This window comes from Haemaphysalis longicornis, unplaced genomic scaffold (assembly GCF_048455015.1).
Source record: "Haemaphysalis longicornis isolate Haplotype H1 unplaced genomic scaffold, Haemaphysalis longicornis Haplotype H1 scaffold_2, whole genome shotgun sequence".
Classification (NCBI taxonomy): Eukaryota; Metazoa; Arthropoda; class Arachnida; order Ixodida; family Ixodidae; genus Haemaphysalis; species Haemaphysalis longicornis.
Genome location: NW_027526295.1, coordinates 967321 through 985015, shown reverse-complemented (window position 1 = coordinate 985015; position 17695 = coordinate 967321). Strand labels below are relative to the sequence as shown.

General features: G+C 46.7%; 1 pseudogene; it reads right to left on the bottom strand.

Annotated features, from left to right (window-relative positions):
• Positions 1–15186: 15186 nt before the first annotated feature.
• On the bottom strand, positions 15187–16358 carry LOC144166935 (uncharacterized; annotated as a pseudogene).
• Positions 16359–17695: the final 1337 nt, after the last annotated feature.

The window sequence follows — 17695 nt, the reverse complement described above, 5'->3', positions numbered from 1 at the left end:
AGAAGCATTGTAAATAAAGCTAGTGAACTTGAATCTGTCCAGCTAACCCATGATACTGACGCGACCGTAATATCGGACACTTAGCTTCATGATGGAATACCTGATTCTGATATTGTTCCCCATTCCCAACAAATTTTAGGCGTGATAGGCCTTCGCACGGCGGAGGCGTCGCTATTGTTGTTAGGCGTAACGTAAATGCTGATCTGTTAGATCAGATTGACGGCCAGGAAAGTTTATGTCTGCGTATAAACTGTAATGGCAAGTCATTTATTTTAATTGTGGTTTACAGGGTGCCTTCTGCCGATTCCTCCTTCTTTGCTAAACTATATGATCATGTAATAAGATTTTCCAAAAGTAACATTATTATAGGCCGAGATTTCAACTTTCCAAACATTATCTGGCCCTCTTTATCTTCCCCCTCATCCGATGATCACTCTGTATTCGACATTATGCTTGCATGCAATCTTAATCAAGCCGCAAATATCCCTACGGGAGTATCCCTACGTGAATTCTTCTTCAACTTTGTGTTTTACAGTGCCACTTTCTGTGAAACAAAAGTTGCTGCGGTAGGCGGTTTATTTGATTATAAAATTGTAATTTTTACGTTTCCACTCGGTGGACGGTTAGCGCATGATTCCGACAAAAAAACTGTAAAAGACTTCAGTAGGTCTAATGACGAAAGTGTTCTCAATTATTTAGACTTTGAACTCAACAACCTCGCCGATAACGATGTCAACTTACAACGGGACAAGTTTCAAGCAATTTGCCATTTCTGCATCTATAAAGTTATTCCCGTGAAAACGAAAAAGGTGCGGCGCTCAAACCTATGCATCAATCGCGATATCATTCATTTAGTCCGCAAGATCAAAAGGTTGAAAAAACGTAAGGTAAACAATTCGTTATCCACAACCCTCCGCCAAACACTAGTGGGTAAATTTCGTGCAAGTAAGCAATTTTCTATTACACCACCTTGCCTAATTTTATTAAAACTAATCCTTCATATTTCTCGCGTCCCCTAACTGCGATAGTACGTGACGACTATAATAGCATGAAAATAGCAAATCAAAATTACAACCGCTAAACAGGTGATTGCGACTGAATTTAAAAGTTTCTTTCAAACCGTGTATTTTGATTGAGTGCCTTGTCATGACATTGGAGATATACGTAATGCAACCGAACTGAACTCTGGCTTTATCAATTACGAAGGAATCGTTGCAATGTTATTTAATCTTAAGTTGAAATCCTCTGTAGGCCCTGATAAGATTCCAAACGTGTTTCTCTATCGGTATGCCAAATCCATAGCTAAGTTTATAGTTGTTATATCCCGTCTATCCTTTTCTGAAGGTGTTGTCCCCGCCAAGTGGCGTACGGCACGTATAGTGCCTGTCTTTAAAGCTGGCGATCGAGCCATGGTTACTAACTATCGCCCTATTTCGCTTCTCAATTCATGCAGCAAAGTCATGGAGCATATTATTTCCAACTATTTGGTCGACGTTTTAAATTCCGCAATATTTTAACACCCCTCCAGCACGGTTTCCGTTAGTGCCTATCTACTACCACTCAACTCGTTTCTATTGTGCATACCTTTTCTTCAGTTCTCGACAAGTCCGGCCAAGTTGACGCAGTATTCTTAGATCTAAGCAAAGCATTCCAAAGAGGTTCGCATTCAGGTCTTCTCTATAAACTTAATACTCTTAATGTTCAGCATCTTCTAATAAAGTAGATTGCGTCATATCTTGAACATAGAAAACAATTTGTTGATGTCGGTGGTCACGTTTCATATCTTGAATCAGTTAACTCCGGAGTGCCTCAGGGAAGTGTCCTGGGGCCTTTATTATTTCTGGTGTATATAAACGACATAACCTCTTGCGTACACGAAAGCATTGGTATTTGTTTATTTGCAGACGATTGTCTTTTGTACAGAGCTGTTGAATCACCTAACGACCAAATTACCCTCAACGACAGCCTGAATTCAATATCTCATTGGTACGACATTTGTGGAATGTAGCCTAACCAAACCAAAACAGTGTACGTGTGCATAACTAATGAAAAATGTCCTGTTATGTTCAATTACTCTGTAAAGGGAGTCTCAATTTCTAAATATCTCTTCCTAACGTTTAAAAAAATCTAACCTGGCCAATGCATATCGACAAAATCTGTGCATCAACATGGCGTAAGCTCGGCCTCTTACGTCACACACTGAAAAAATCCCCCTCCCATGTTAAACGTTTTGCATATAACAGGCTAATCAGGTCTCGGCTTGAATACGCGTGTATCGTTTGGGACCCGTACACTACAAATGACATTAACAAACTTCAACGAATTCAGAGGCTGGCTGTACGGTTCATATAGAATGGTTACCGCCGACATGACTGGCGTACCACTTTAATAAAAACAGACATCATGACGATACAGAGCCGCCGAAAAATAACAAGACTAAAATTTCTTTATCAGCTCTGGAACCGTAAACTTGCACTCGACCCCGCTCCTTATCTGAACCTTTTGCCCCACATACCCACCAGGAACTTTCACCCTCTTAAATTTAACTCCATTTTTTCACGCACAAACCAATTCAAACATTCCTTTTTCCCGCGCACCATAAGTGATTGGAATGCCTTGCCAGCCGAAACCTTCTTATTAAATAATGTCCCTCAGTTGTATAACCAGCTCGTAGAATAAAATGTAACGGTGCCATCATCCCGTGATTGGTTTTCCATATCTAGTTGTGTAAAATCTGGGCTACGCTACTGTGTATAATCGTTGCTGCCTTGCTTCGCTTTTTTTCTGCTGCCTTGTTCCCTACCTCCTTATGTGCAATATGTCTTAAATATGCACTGATTAGCCCTATTTTGTTTTCTTGTGTTTTCTTCAATTGATCATTGCTTATTTCTTCTTGCTTGGAATTTAGATTTCTTTTTTCTTCCTCTTTCTTTATCTTGTTTACAAATGGTTTTCGTCATTGAGTGTAAACAAACCACTCCTGTTTTTGCCGCCTAAGGCCTGCAGTATTGAATGAATGAATGAATGAATGAATGAATGAATGAATGAATGAATGAATGAATGAATGAATGAATGAATAAATAAATAAATAAATAAATAAATAAATAAATAAATAAATAAATAAATAAATAAATAAATAAATAAATAAATAAATAAAAATGGTAAATACTGTCCTTGAACTACCTATGAACTGCTCCCGGTGAGTTTGGCGCTGCGAATCGCGGAGACATTCATTGTCAAGAGTGGCCAAATACAGAAGCCGAAACGCCACAGGCTTTCACGTGCATGGCGCAGTGACAGTTTTATATTGTTAGCATAAATAATATAATTCGTATAAAGGCCGCAGGATCACACAGATAACGCGGAATTTATTTTGCTTAGTAGCCGAATTCTCGCTTAAATTTTCAGTAGGAATCGCATACCCTTATTACGAACAAGCGGTGGGGTAAACTAAAATGTAAATAGGAGCAATCTAAGTAGCGGCGATATCTTTATCGCAAAGGGCTGTAATTCTTTTATTTAAATTGTATTTCGGGAGTTTACACTTCCGAAGTTGCACCGAGGCTAGGAGGAATGCCGTTGTGGAAGGCTGCGGTTTACTTTCGAGCGCCTGAACGGGATTCTTTAACGTCCACCGAAATACCGACGCACGGACACTTTCAAATTTCGCACACATTCGAAAAGCAGCCATAATGCCGGGATCGAACGAGAGTTCTAGGGCCCAGCTGCGCGAAACCTTAGCCGCGAAGCAACTGCGCGCCGTTGGACACTGCAGAAAATTTCTACCGCAAGCAGGCAGGGACAAGAAAAGAAAGACATGATGGAGCGCTACTTTAAACTAGTTTCATTGGAAAGACTCATCCATATATATCTACACTTTTCGCTTTCTGCAATGCAACACCAACTCTCCCAGGGATCCGTACTCCCCAGTCGGACTAATTTAGCGGTGTTAAACGCTGGGGCTTGCATGATTTATACTTGAACTGTGACACAATGCAATCGTAACAAAAACCGATGTGCGGCCTCAAGAAAAAGGTCAATAGTTTTAAAAAGAAAACCATGCACTAAACTGCCTGCAAACTGCCAATCAAGCAGTGAACCGGCTTCGTTACGGTGGCAGGGAGGTACTCCTGCCACGGACAGCCCCCCTAAGCTCAGACAGAGATTTGCATTACAAGATGGAGTGCTTGCTTTCCCTGGATCTCACATCTCAGGTTTAGTGCATTTTACCCTTGGCTGCCGTCGACTTTCGCTACGGATTGCCAAGATTTCTCTTAAAGTCTCTTAGGTGGCATTTTTGTCGCCACTTTAGGGTCATCACTACCTACCTATAGCTCTATTTCCCCATACATACCTTTTGACGTCAATATATATGCAATTTTTATTCACCGCCGTATTTATTTTGGAAGAACAACTGCAGTGCAACGATGGCTTGGTAGACCAGTTAGTAGGGCATCTTCAGTGGGTTAACAGCGCACATAGACGAGGCCGTTTCCGTTCTACCCCTTATCACAACAAGACTTGCATTATCCAGACGGGTATTTGCCTCAATGATTGGAGAAGGGAGCATAAGAGCTGAGGCACTTACCTTTGCGCAGCGAAAAATGTGCTTGTGTTCTGCTTTTTGAAAACTGCTAAGTTTTTTTTTGTATGTGAAAGGGTGGGCATACTTAGGAAATAATTCAGGCACTTCAAACTGACCGTCTGAATGACACCTGCTTCAGCATGCCTTCGTTTGCGCTCAAGAAAAAGGAAAGTGATTATCTGAAGCAACGAATTGTTTGCGTCAGCATTTTCTGGCCTTCCTATTGGCAGTCTTATGGTTTGTATGTCATTCTTGTGTGACTAAAAAATTAGTAGTAGTTGATGACTTTGTTTATAGTACGGTTTCATCTGTTCATATCGTGTTTATAAAAGTTGTGTTTCTGTAATAAACTTCAGTTGAAGAAGTGCCCTTGTGTCGAGTCTTTTCACAGTTCCTGTCTATTCTTCGCGCGCAGCTGTACAGAATCACGTTGTCCCCCTGCCCACTCGTTCCTTCCATGCATCAATGCAGTGACGGTTTGTTAAAATCAACTCTTCCGCATTGGAACTACTTCCGCACCACCTGTGGGAATACTACGTGCTTTTGTTTTGTTTTAATTTATGTTAAAACAGCACGATCCACATTTTATGTTTTGCTTTTGTCTAGTATGTCTTCGACACTGTTCTTGACGGTTTTCTTATTTCCTATCATAAAACCCGATCCAACGTGCATTCTTTTCTATAGGAGCCGGTAATCTGGTACATTTTGCATCAAATACGCCTGAAGTTTCTGCGCAGCGTTTTTCTTAGCTTGAAAAAGCCACACCTGCATATTTACTTTTCGGGCATTGTTTCACTTTGGCCGAGCTACTTAAAAGCGGTATAGTAGCTGATTCTTCAGAACGTAGCGACCTCCAGCCTGGCGTTGCGCTGGTGCAGCATCAGGCAATACTAACATCTCCGACCCTCTTTTTACCAGGCTTGTTTACGTACTTTTTTGGCTGCCTTGCTTGTACGTCTTGTTCTGGTTGCCCCCTTTACTGTCAACAAAATAAAGGAGGTCCCGCAGGCGGTTTCTTACGTTGGGACCTCCTCCTATGTACCTACACCGCACATCATTGTATTCTCAAAGTGAATTTGAAACTTCGAGAAAAAATCGAAAAAGCCTCCCAGCCGCCATCTACGCCCATCGACGCGAAACGCTGATCGTGTGCAACAAGGCGCCATCGCCTTTTCACTGATGCCGCTGCCGTACACTCATTACTTGGTGTGTGGGTTGTCTGGTGGCCGAAACGCGAGTGCGGCCGTAAAAAACTGCTTCGAAGTATTGAGGGACGTCGTTGCTTCCTACAAATTGCCAGTGGCTGCCGCTTTCTGTCTTCAAGGCCTCATTTCGTGCTGGTGCTGCGTTCTCATTTTCTACTTTCGCGGTTTATGGCCCAACAGCGCTACTCGTGTTTCGAGTGCGACGCCCCTTCGTTAACAACATCGATGCCAAGCAGAACAGATACCGTATTCGGTTGCAATGTTTTCCTTTGGGTATAGCGTCATGGTCCTGAATATAGCTCCTATTCTTCTTGTTTTTTTTTTTTGGGGGGGGGGGGGGGATGACTTGTTAGCTACAGTGGGCCTTCAAGCGGCATCGGTTTTCATGGCCATTCGTGTGATGATTTGCGCATGGACGCAGTACAAGATTCTCTTGCTACGGCTTGATCTCCGCATTTGACGCAATGCGTCAATCATGGTACGCAACGTTTGCAAGCCACCTCACTGCCTTTGGACACCTTTTCGCTGATTACACTCCGTTCTCTCCGTGGAAGGCTCAGCATAATCTGCAGTTACAGAGTGCTAGCAAACATCACTACAAGTGTGGTGACAACAAATTTTTCTACAAGCGAGCAACATTTCTGCTCGCACGCATCAATGCCAACCATTCTATACGAATCCTCGATTCGGAATCGGCACTTAGATTGCTTTTAGTGCTCAAACCCACGCAAATATGGCGAAACATTCTGGCTAACACCTAATTATTTTTGCTTTTTGGAAACCAGGGAGTGTAAGGGGAGTGGGAATTAGTGCGACGGATTTCTGGCATATATAGGTAGAAATCTCGGGAGTCACTTTAAAAAAATGGCTCATATTTTTCGCTCGATTCAGATTTTCCCCGCCTAATAAAACTTGTCACGTTTTTACTTTACCAATTCATGCACAAGATTCGTCATTTTTGAGAACTGCATAGGTGGACATTAGGTGCAGGATTGGGGGAAACACCGCGAGGGAGGACATGTAACGAGACACTGAAATGTTGTACTGAAATCATGAGAGTAAATAAAAGTGAAGTGCTTCCATTAAGCGTGCACGAATAGCTCACGATCCTCTCTCCCATGTGGCGAGGATTACAGCTTACGCCCCTTCTCTCTTAAAAGGGTACGGCTACACAAATGCATGGCAGGCCATTGGCCACGTGGAGGCATTACGTGGCCGCGGTACCGTGGGACACGTCGCTCGGGGAACGCACGGCCGGAACTTGCGACCCAAGTGCGATGCATGGTGCCCGCTTTTTATTCTTCGCTTGAAGTGGCCGCCGTTGTTTTCACTTGCGTGAGAGAGAGTCAGAAAGACAGAATACTTTATTCCAATTGGAAAGCAAAGGAGAAAGGGAGGCGGTGGGTAAGGCTAAGAGCCGCCTCGTTCCAGGCAGCCCCTGGTGGCTTCCATCATGGACCCCGCCAGACTCCTCTGCTCTTCCATCTTTGTTGTGGTAGTCAGGGGCTCTCCAATGTGGTGTGCCCTAATAGGCTTGGTGTATAGGCCGTCCCAGGGTATGTTGGTTTGATCCTGCGGTAATTTAAAGCCTGCAGAGTTTTCGGAGGGCTGTGTCATTATGTTTTCTGCAGAGGTGAACTCGATATGGTGGGAGCGGCGTGTGTTTGTCGGAGGCTGTTCTTGCTGGGTCCCCACGGGTGAGGTGACGGAGAAGCATCTGTTTTGTTTATTTATTTATTTAATAAAGCAAAGCTTCCTACCGCTACCTGTCAACGCTTCTTTCGTGGCGTGCGGGACAAGAAACTCCCAACGAGACTGGGGATGAGAAGGGGGCTTTTCACACAAGGAGCACAGTGTTGGCACTACGGTGATAGGGCTCTATTACCCAGCATTCCCCGCACGCAGGTGACTGCTCACACCGGAGTACGCGTCGGCGGGGCGCCGTCTGCTTTAGCGACAGTTGTTGTGGGCCTGATTTGGCTCTGCCTTTCTTTCATCGCGGGCCTTGTTCGGCTTGAATAACATTTTCGACAGCACCTGCGGCATAACCAGTACCCGACGGAATTAAGTGAGCGTACGGCAAATATACGTTAAGAATTCGTTTGAAGGGTGGGAGAACAAAATTTAGAGACCAAACACTGGCATCTGGCCGCTAGAGAAACGCTACTTTTCCGCAATGGTTATCACAAATGGGACTGCGAATACCGATTTAGTTGTGTTTTAACAGGTATTACAAAAGACGAATGGAGCAACTGGTTCTGATAAATAGCGATGATAAAAGCTCAATCAGCTGTCTCGCAATTCTCAAACTTACTAAATTAACTAGTTTAAATTGGTATATATGAAAATCTCAAAGCTCACATGCCGAATTGCTTCGGTGTCTGCGCTCGTGTCGCGCGGTGGTGTAGCCCAGAGCTTGAACATGAGGATGGCTAGGTTCCGCTGTCTCATTCGTCAAAAGACGCTCCTCTCCGGTTCCATTCCGTCGACGCGCGTGCAGGCTACAGTGGCGGCGTCCGCCGCTCTAGCACCGCCTTGGCCCCGGCCAATTCTAGGTAACGGCTGCAGAATCTCTGGTTTCACTCATTGTAAAGACACGTGTTTGAATTCAAGTGATGTTGCTTGGGCAATTGTTGTAGGTGCTGTTTAAACCTTTGCTTTCCAACCAACTTCACAGAGTTGATTGGAGCCTATTTATTTATTTATTTATTTATTTATTTATTTTTTATTTATTGCAACCTACTTGAGCGCATCGTTTTTTACAGGGTGACCTACATTATTGACCTTGCAGGTGCATAGCAGTAGCCCGACGCAGGGCACACTGGATTTCGGCCTGGTCTCTGCACAAATGACAGCCTGCTGCTCCTCCGACTTGTCCGGCAAGAAGCGCCAACGTAGACCGAAGATCTCCGCCATGATCATGGCAGTCGGCCTCAAAAAGGGTTTCCACACCGGCCGATACAGCGCCATTATCGAAGCTCTCCAGAACTGTGGTGCCGGTACGGGAGTGATTAATTTTGTTAAGACCTTTTTGAATGGTCGGACGTTTGAAATTAGAACTGATCTAAATCATCCCTTTGCGTTCACCAATACAAGTGGTGTACCGCAAGAAGCCATCCACTCGCCCATGTTGTTTAACCTAGTGATGCGGAAGATTTCAAAAGCACTCTGGAACATTCCACACCCGCCGCCCGCCAGGTATGCTGATGACATAACCATCTGGGTTGACCCTCGATGTACTACGCTCAACACGCAGCACGTCATCGACACAATTCCGCTCAGACTTGATACTATTAGCAGGTGCCTGCCCCCGACTGGAATAAGTCCGTCTCCAGAAAAGACAAAATACATCGTCATTGGAGGGCTCGACCACCTGCAGGCACAAATACAGTTAACGCTGGATGGTCAACGCATCAACCGTGCTGCCGACAGGTGGCTCCGAATACTGGGCGTGCCACTACAAGAGGGCGGAGGGGCCAGCGAATGAATCACCGTTTGGCAGCGTGGCACACCAAGCAATCCAAAGAGAGATCACGTTCGTAGGGCTGCGAGGACGCATGTTCAAGTGGCTGTGCGATTACCTACAAGATCGGTACGTTTATATGGTCACCAGTGATGGTGCAACGACCGAGCATCCTGTCACACAGGGAGTTCCTCAAGGCGGCGTCTTGAGTCCGACTATTCTCAGATATGCCTTATACGCCTGCCAACGTTTCTTCCCCAAGGCGTCAATATTTCGCTGTACGCAGATGACATCGGTATCTTGGCCTCAGGAAAAAAACCACCGAAACATTCGCGCCGCACACCACAGAGCGATCCTGGCGATACAAAAGTACCCCGGGTGCTGCGGCTTGATATTCTTCTCCCTTCAGAAGTGTGCAGCGATTGCGTTCACACGGAATGACGTATCACGACATACGCTCAGTGTAGAAAGTACGCCGATACCGTATGCAAACACCACAAACTTCTTGGTGTCGTCTTTGACCGTTCGATGTCTTGAACTCCCCATATTCGGCAGTTGAAAGAAAGGCTTTTGTCTTTCGTGCGTATTTTGCGCATGCTGAGTGGACAATCTGGGGGATGCTCCGTGTCGTCTGTTCTTAGTCTCTATCAGGAACTCTTTGTCGGCCTTTTATGGTACAGCCTGCCGGCCCTACATCAACTGTCTTCTACAAATTTGGAGGCCATATATTCAGTGCTGGCGAGAGCTCTACACGTGTGACTGGGTATTCCCAAATGCATATTGTCACGATTAAGGGGGAAAGATGACGTGTCATAGTAGAGCCAGAGGCCGACGAAGAGGAAGACGAAGAGAATGCAAATTTCCCGCGAAGAGAGCGGACTAATGACGAGGTGACGCGAGGGAGGCACGTTGAGAAATGACCAATGTGGTGGTGACCCGTGCGGCGGACACGGCCACAGCGAATGCAAGAGTGCCGGGACGGCCGAGCAAAAGCTATTTAATCCCGGGTCACAGGCTGGAAGAGGGGAGAGCGATCAGAAGAACGCCACAGCAGGAAGGTCAGGCGGCATGAGTCCGAGGAACAAGCCGGGGGTACGAAGCCACGCCATCGACCAGAGCCATGTCAGCCAGGACCGGAGTGGACCGACGTGGCATCGGCTCCTACTTCCGCGTCGTACCGCCAACCTGCGCTTTTGTGGCCCCAGCGGCGACGGTCGGGCGCCTGCGTACAGCGAGCACGCACCGTCAACTAACGCCTTGGCGGTCCCCACGCGGCGACGTTCCCGTAGCTCCCCGGGGCTACCTGCTACCACTGCGACGGCCCCGAGGCCAGGTGTTGCTTCCTGCTACGAGGGCTACCACGAGGGGTAGCTGAAAAGCGGTCCACCGTGTGGCTACCACGCACAACTACGTGGGTACCACAACCACCGGCACCGCAGCAGCGGACGACTACGACTACCAGCGTGTCACGGCCACGCTACGGGTACGACACGTCAGCGCTGGAGACAGCGCTGGCCCGTCCACTAGGGACTTGGTATTATATGACCATGGTTGTTAGGATTGTTAACATGGACGTGGTATAGACTGGAACTAGGACGGGTTGCGTTATTAGGGACTTCATTGTAGTAACTTTTGGTTTGGTTTGGTGGCTTTTCTGGGTTGTTGTTAGGGATTAGTATTTCGGAATTTCTTTGGTTGAGTTCTTTGTTTGCTTTGTGTTTATTTTGCTTAAGGGTTGTAGGTGTGCATAATAAATGTGTGCTGTGATAAATGTGCCAACGATTCTCCCGTGTCCATTCTTATGAGCCAGTCGAGATGTGCCACAAAACGTGACACACATCAACAATTGAAACTTTACGGGAAGCTTGGTGCCTCCTTGCGTCAGTGCTTCAACATCAAGAGTGCCTTTGAACATCTCAACGCCAGGTCACTAGGTGCCTTGCGGTTCATCTGGCAGCCATCACTGCATCGCATGTAAAAGACTTGCTTTTAGCAAATTTTCAGCGACCTGTCAAGCCAGCATTGCCACCGTAGATACTCGTACCATGGAATATAATGACAAAAATTCCAGAAATAAGCAAAAAGTCGTCCATGCCCGCACGTGCACTGAAGTTTTTCACACTTGAATATGTATTTACCGTGTACTCAGACCACACGAACGTTTAGGTTGACAGCTCAGTGACTGCAGAATCATCTTCCATTGGCGTGTGGATTCTGCCGGTCCAGTGCACAATCAGGAAAAAACTGAGCCGCAAAACATAATCCACCGGTACTGAGCTAGTGGCTGTAAGGGCAGCCCTTCATTTCATTGGTGCACACCATGCCCTGCGACAGGTGATCCTCTTAGACTCACGGGGTGCTTTGCAGGCTTTAAGGAAGCTGTCCAACCACAGCAGTTAGCTTGTGTATGAAATAAGCGAAATCCACACAGCGGTAGTGTGCGCGGACCATTACATCGTGCTTCAATGGCTGCCTGGTCATTCGGGAATAGAAGGAAATAGTTAAGTCTCGATATAACGAAGTCGTAAAAATCGGCACTATGCTTCGTTATAATGAAATTTCGTTGCATCGAAATTCGGTACCTACCAAAGCAATCACTCCTTTATTTTTTCTGAAAGTAGTCCGTGACCTTCTTTCACCCACACCCGCTTGTCGCTGGCGTCCATATTGACGCACAGAAGAGCCGTGTACGCAGCTTACTCTGCTTACCGCCGTGGCACCCATTCCCTTTCAGTGCTAGCGTCCTATTCGGCAGCATCTCATAAAAAAATCCTGTTTCGTCCGCATTGTAGACTTCCGATGGCTGGTATCGCGTCAATATTTTCGGCATTTCCTTCTCCAGCCAAGTAGCGGCTTCAGGCGCTTCGGCCGATGTTGAGCGACCACATTTTGCAGAGCTGAGAATCACGTCCTTAGCTTTTAAAATTGTTCACAGCGTACTTTGTGATATCGCGAATCGAGCTGCAACGCCTCTCTTCTTTTTCATTCAATTCATTTCATTTCATTTTTATTTCCTTAAGGACCCCACTGGGGGGTATTACATAAGGGGTGGATATACAGAAAAATACACATTTGAACGCATTAGTTCTATGAACACAGGTGACTACTGACATTTGCTATGAACTTTAATGGGCAGGTGGTTGAAACAATGGAGCAGGGAAGGTCGTTCCAATCTTTGGCTGCACGGGGAAAAAAAGAAGCGGAAAAGGTGACAGTTCTGGTACGATAACGGGACACTTGAAGTGGATGGCCGGTGCGGTGGGAAATGTATGTCGGGGGAAGGATGTAGGGGGCTACATTTAGTGAAGAATGAAAAAAATTGTGAAAGAGGGAAAGGGTGGCGATACGGCGGCGGACAGAAAGTGGTGATAAGCCAGATTGTGCTTTCAAGGATGAAACGCTAATGTTGTACGAGTACAGGGAATGAATAAATCGGGCGGCACGATTTTGGACAGATTCAAGATCATTTATGAGATATGTTTGGGGCGGGTTCCATATGGCGGAGGCATATTCAAGTTTTGATCTGATGAGGGACTGGTAAGCGAGCAACTTTACGTGAGGGGGCGCATGGCGTAGGTGACGTTTTAGGAAGCCAAGTGTTTTGTTTGCGGATGAAATGACGTTAGTAATATGCGCATTCCAAGTAAGATCACAAGACAATGTGACACCTAGATATTTGTAGGATGATTGTGACTGTACAGTGACGTTCGCGATGTGATATGAAAAAAGAAAGGGATTTTTACGGCGGGAAAAGGAAACAAGTTTACATTTATTCGGGTTAAGAGATAGAAGCCATTTATCGCACCATTCTCGAATGTGGTTAAGGTCTTGCTGGAGGACCACTTGGTCGTGAGCGTTAGTTACTGTTTGATAGATTACGCAGTCATCCGCAAACATGCGGATTTTGCAAGATACGCTGAGGGGTAAGTCCTTAATGTATATTAGGAATAGAAGGGGGGCAAGAACCGAACCTTGAGGTACACCTGATGTTACTTTGAGACACTATGAAGATTTGTTATTGACATGCACGAATTGAGAACGGTTAGTCAGAAACGCTTCGATCCACTTTAGTACATCTGTGTTTAAATTTAACTGGGATAATTTTAGCATAAGTCTTTGGTGGGGAACTGTGTCGAATGCCTTGGCGTAATCTAGAAAGATAGCGTCAGTTTGTAAGTTGTTGTCAAGGTTGGCATGCAGGTCGTGAAGAAAGATTGCTAGTTGTGTTTCGCAAGAGAATCCGTTCCGAAAACCATGTTGGCTAGGATGAAAGAAGTTGTTAGAGTCTAGAAAGTTTACAATCTGAGAGTAGATGACATGTTCCATGATTTTGCAGGGGACGCTTGTTAGAGAAATGGGCCGGTAGTTCAGCGGACAGTTTTTATCACCTGACTTGTAGATGGGAACGACCTTGCCCATTTTCCAGTCATCTGGAAGAATGCCGGTGGAGAGCGACTGCGCATACATCAAACACAGAAATGGGGCGATAGCGTCATGAATGTTTTTTAGTACTTTTGAATTAATTTCATCGACACCACCTGACGAGGACAGTTTCATATGTTGGATGACAGATGAAATACCGCCTGTGCAAAAATCAATGGGGCACATACTGGATGTTAGCAGTACCATGGCGGGAGGGGTAGGTACGCTGAATTCGTTAGTAAATACAGACGAAAACGCGGTGTTAAAAGCATTCGCGCATTGCTTGTCCGTGAGCACTTGACCAGATTCGTTAGTAAGGTTGATTGTGTTAGCAGATTGAGGGTTGACGACTAGCCAGAATTTTTTTGTGTTGCCGGTAAGCATGCCTGGCAGATCATTATCAAAAACTTATATTTCGCGTTACTAATAGCAGTGGTGTATTCTTTTTCGGCTGTATAGTACTTCTCCCAAGCCTCAGGTGTTTCTTTCGTTTTCGCTGCTCGAAAAAGGCGCTTTTTCCTGTTCGCTAGCCTCTTCAGTTTGTTCGTGAACCAGGGTTTCTGTGGCGTGGTAGATAGTGATACCTTGGGGATAAATTTGTCGGTTAGTTCGTTCAATTTGCGTTTAAATATCGCCCAGTTATCGTGCACAGATCGGGTATGAAAGTTATGTTCAAAAACCGGAAAAAAGTTTTGTATTGTTGTGTTGATGGCTTCATAATTACCCTTATCGTGCAAGGTAATTATTTTCTCGAGTTTTTCTCGACGCTGAAGGGGGAACGAAAACTCTGCGTGGATTACTCGGTGATCCCTAATTTCGGGTAGGTATGAGATTGAGGACAAGCAATCAGGATGGTCTGTTAGTATTAAATCAAGGATGTTAGAACAGCCGCCTGCAATGCGCGTGGGCTCTGACACTAGTTGTGTTAGGTTGAAATTCAGGCAAGTGTCTATAAAATCTCTCGTTTCGACATCGTATGCTGACGAGGGTGTGGGGTCGTGCCAATTAATTTTAGGAAAATTATAGTCACCAAAGAGTAAAATGTGGGCGTTAGGGTGGTTGCACGTGAGTGTGGTGAGCATATTATTTAGGTCTCGTGAGAAACCTGGAATGTTGTTTGGTGGCCTATAACACACTCCAAGTAGCACTGTTTGAGGCGAGGCGCGGCAAAGTAGCCATAGAATTTCAATGTCCGACTGAACGTCGACCATACAACAGGGTATTTCCGGGGCAACAGCGATTAGCACACCACCCCCGCGGCCACGTTGGCGGTCGGTGCGAAACAAATGAAAGCCTGGTAGATCCGAAAGTACTTCGGCGTCGGATACTTCATTGGTAAGCCATGTTTCAGTTAGTATCAAAATTTTACTGTTAGAAGACGCCACAATATTAGACACGAGTTGACGCTTCGGCATGAGGCTGCGAATATTTGTGAAGATAACAGAAAAAGAAAGATCATTTCGCGATTGGATTCGTGGGCGGTGCGGTTTACTCTTTGGGCGCGATGATAGCTACGCAACTTCTTGTACCGATTGCGATGTCTGGTCAGAAACGTAGCGTTTGGAGCCCATGTGCAAAGTTCTGAAATGTATCTGAAATTTTCCTGATTTTTGCTTGGCGAAAGCAACTAGATGACGGCGGGCATTACGAACGGAGACGGAAAAATCTTCGCCAATGCTGAAGTTGGTTTCTTTCAATTTGCGTGCATTTGCAAGGGCGTTTTCTTTGGTTTTGAAAAACGGGAACCTGACGATTATTGGGCGGCAGCGATCATTTTTGTGGCGTCCGAGGCGGTGGGCGCGATCTATTTCTTTCGGGTCTATTTTGATTTCCAGATGCTCAAGACAGTGGTTTATAATAAGTTGTTCTGTTTCATTGTTGTCTTCTTTTGGGTTAGGATCTGGGAGGTTATAAAAGATAAGGTTATTGCGGCGGGACCGGTTTTCAGCGTCATCCAGCCTATTTTCTAGTTCAAGGACTAAGTGAGTGGTTGCGGTGGTGTCGGCTTGAATTGAGGCTATGTCGGCTCGCAAGGGCAAAAGGCTCTGGTAGTGACGTTCTAGTTCACTCATGCGCTTGCCTAGATCTGACAATGTTTTACCGGTTGTTAGGAGCTGCTGTTTTAATTTTTCAACTTCGGATATCAGCTTATTTTCACCAGCGTTAATTTTTTGAAGTTCCGTGAGTACTTCTGCCATTTCAGGACCAGGGTTAGTTTCAATGTCTCCCGACAACAACAGTAGCACAGAATGACCAGCATGAAAACACTCGGCAATGATAGCGACAAGGCACTGTGGGCTTGGCAGCTGTACTAGAAGTAATTACTTGATTTTTTCGCGTAGAGGCTGCTATGCTTACTAACCTGCATTGTTGGGAGGAACGGGTAAGCACACTGCGTTGCGGTACAGCTGTCAAGCCCACATGGGGCCGCCGGTGGCCGTCCGCAATATATAGGAGCTCCTAGCGGTGATGTCGTCTTCGATGGGGCTGTCCGGTGTGAAGTGGGGGAAGAGTAGTCCAGCCACGGCGCTCGCAACAGTGTCGGAGTGGGGGCGGAGGGGGGCGGGCCAGTGCCTGCTTCGCCATTGCTCGGCAGGAAGGTGAAATTCGGTGACGGGTCCAACGAAGCGACTGCCAAGCCAGGCAGCAGCAGGTGAACGACCGCTACGAGGAACACCTGCATTGTTGGGAGGAACGGGTAAGCACACTGCGTTGCGGTACAGCTGTCAAGCCCACATGGGGCCGCCGGTGGCCGTCCGCAATATATAGGTGCTCCTAGCGGTGATGTCGTCTTCGATGGGGCTGTCCGGTGTGAAGTGGGGGAAGAGTAGTCCAGCCACGGCGCTCGCAACAGTGTCGGAGTGGGGGCGGAGGGGGGCGGGCCAGTGCCTGCTTCGCCATTGCTCGGCAGGAAGGTGAAATTCGGTGACGGGTCCAACGAAGCGACTGCCAAGCCAGGCAGCAGCAGGTGAACGACCGCTACGAGGAACACCTGCATTGTTGGGAGGAACGGGTAAGCACACTGCGTTGCGGTACAGCTGTCAAGCCCACCCTTTCCAAACAGCTTCCGGGATCACCGCTTTTTGCTCAAGCAAAATAGCTTTCCGCTTACAGCCTCTCATGGCGGCGTCGCACGCGGGAAACAAAAGCGGCGAGAGAACGCACCAGGCGATGCGAAGGCACGAGAAAGAGGGAGGCCACTTTGGGTGCTTTGGGTTGCAGCAAAGGAGCATGGGGGGAGGAGGTATGCAGCGTCGCGGCGGCTCGGCCGAATCCTGCACCGGGTGAACGACCGACTCGCGGAGACGGCGTAGGCGTCGCTTCGCTACGATTCGTTGGATTTGAAACTTCAGCCATCGAGAGTCCTGATTGAAGCGATTCAAACTTCTCTGGGCTCAAACGAACTTCCGGGGGTATAGAAACCCGCCCGGAGGCACTTATGACTTATCGTCGGCATTCTTCGGCGGCACGTTTCGGAGGCACTGAGTGGAGAGGTGCTGTCGCCTTTGTGCGAGCCATATAACGTTTGCTTAACCTTGTACATACTGCATATAAATGTTGCTTCAGCTTTTCGTCGACTCGAGAACTTCCTCGCTCTGCTCTACGCCGCGTCGATAGCGGACGGATCAAGGCAACGTCGCTACACCGGTGGCTGCGATCGGATGGCCAGTCGCAAGAGTGGTGGCTGCGGTGAGCGGGCCCAGTCCTAACAGTGGAGACAGCGTCAGGATGGCTGATAACCAACATCGGAGACAAGCTGGGATGGGACTCGAACCTGCCCATTAGCAACAGCAGGAGGATTTCGCTGCTTCTCCCTTGCTTGCCGCTCATCCCGGGAGGCACGGCCGCGTGCATTACCCAAGTTGCGCGCGCTGCCAACGCTTTCCCCTCAGACGTCGTCACGGGGAAATCGTCCTTGTGGGTAAATTTTCTTCAAGTTCAGAGACTTCGTTGTATTGAAATTACAGCAACATTTGCTTCGTTATATCGAGATAAAATATTGTAGCGTTATGTAGGGGT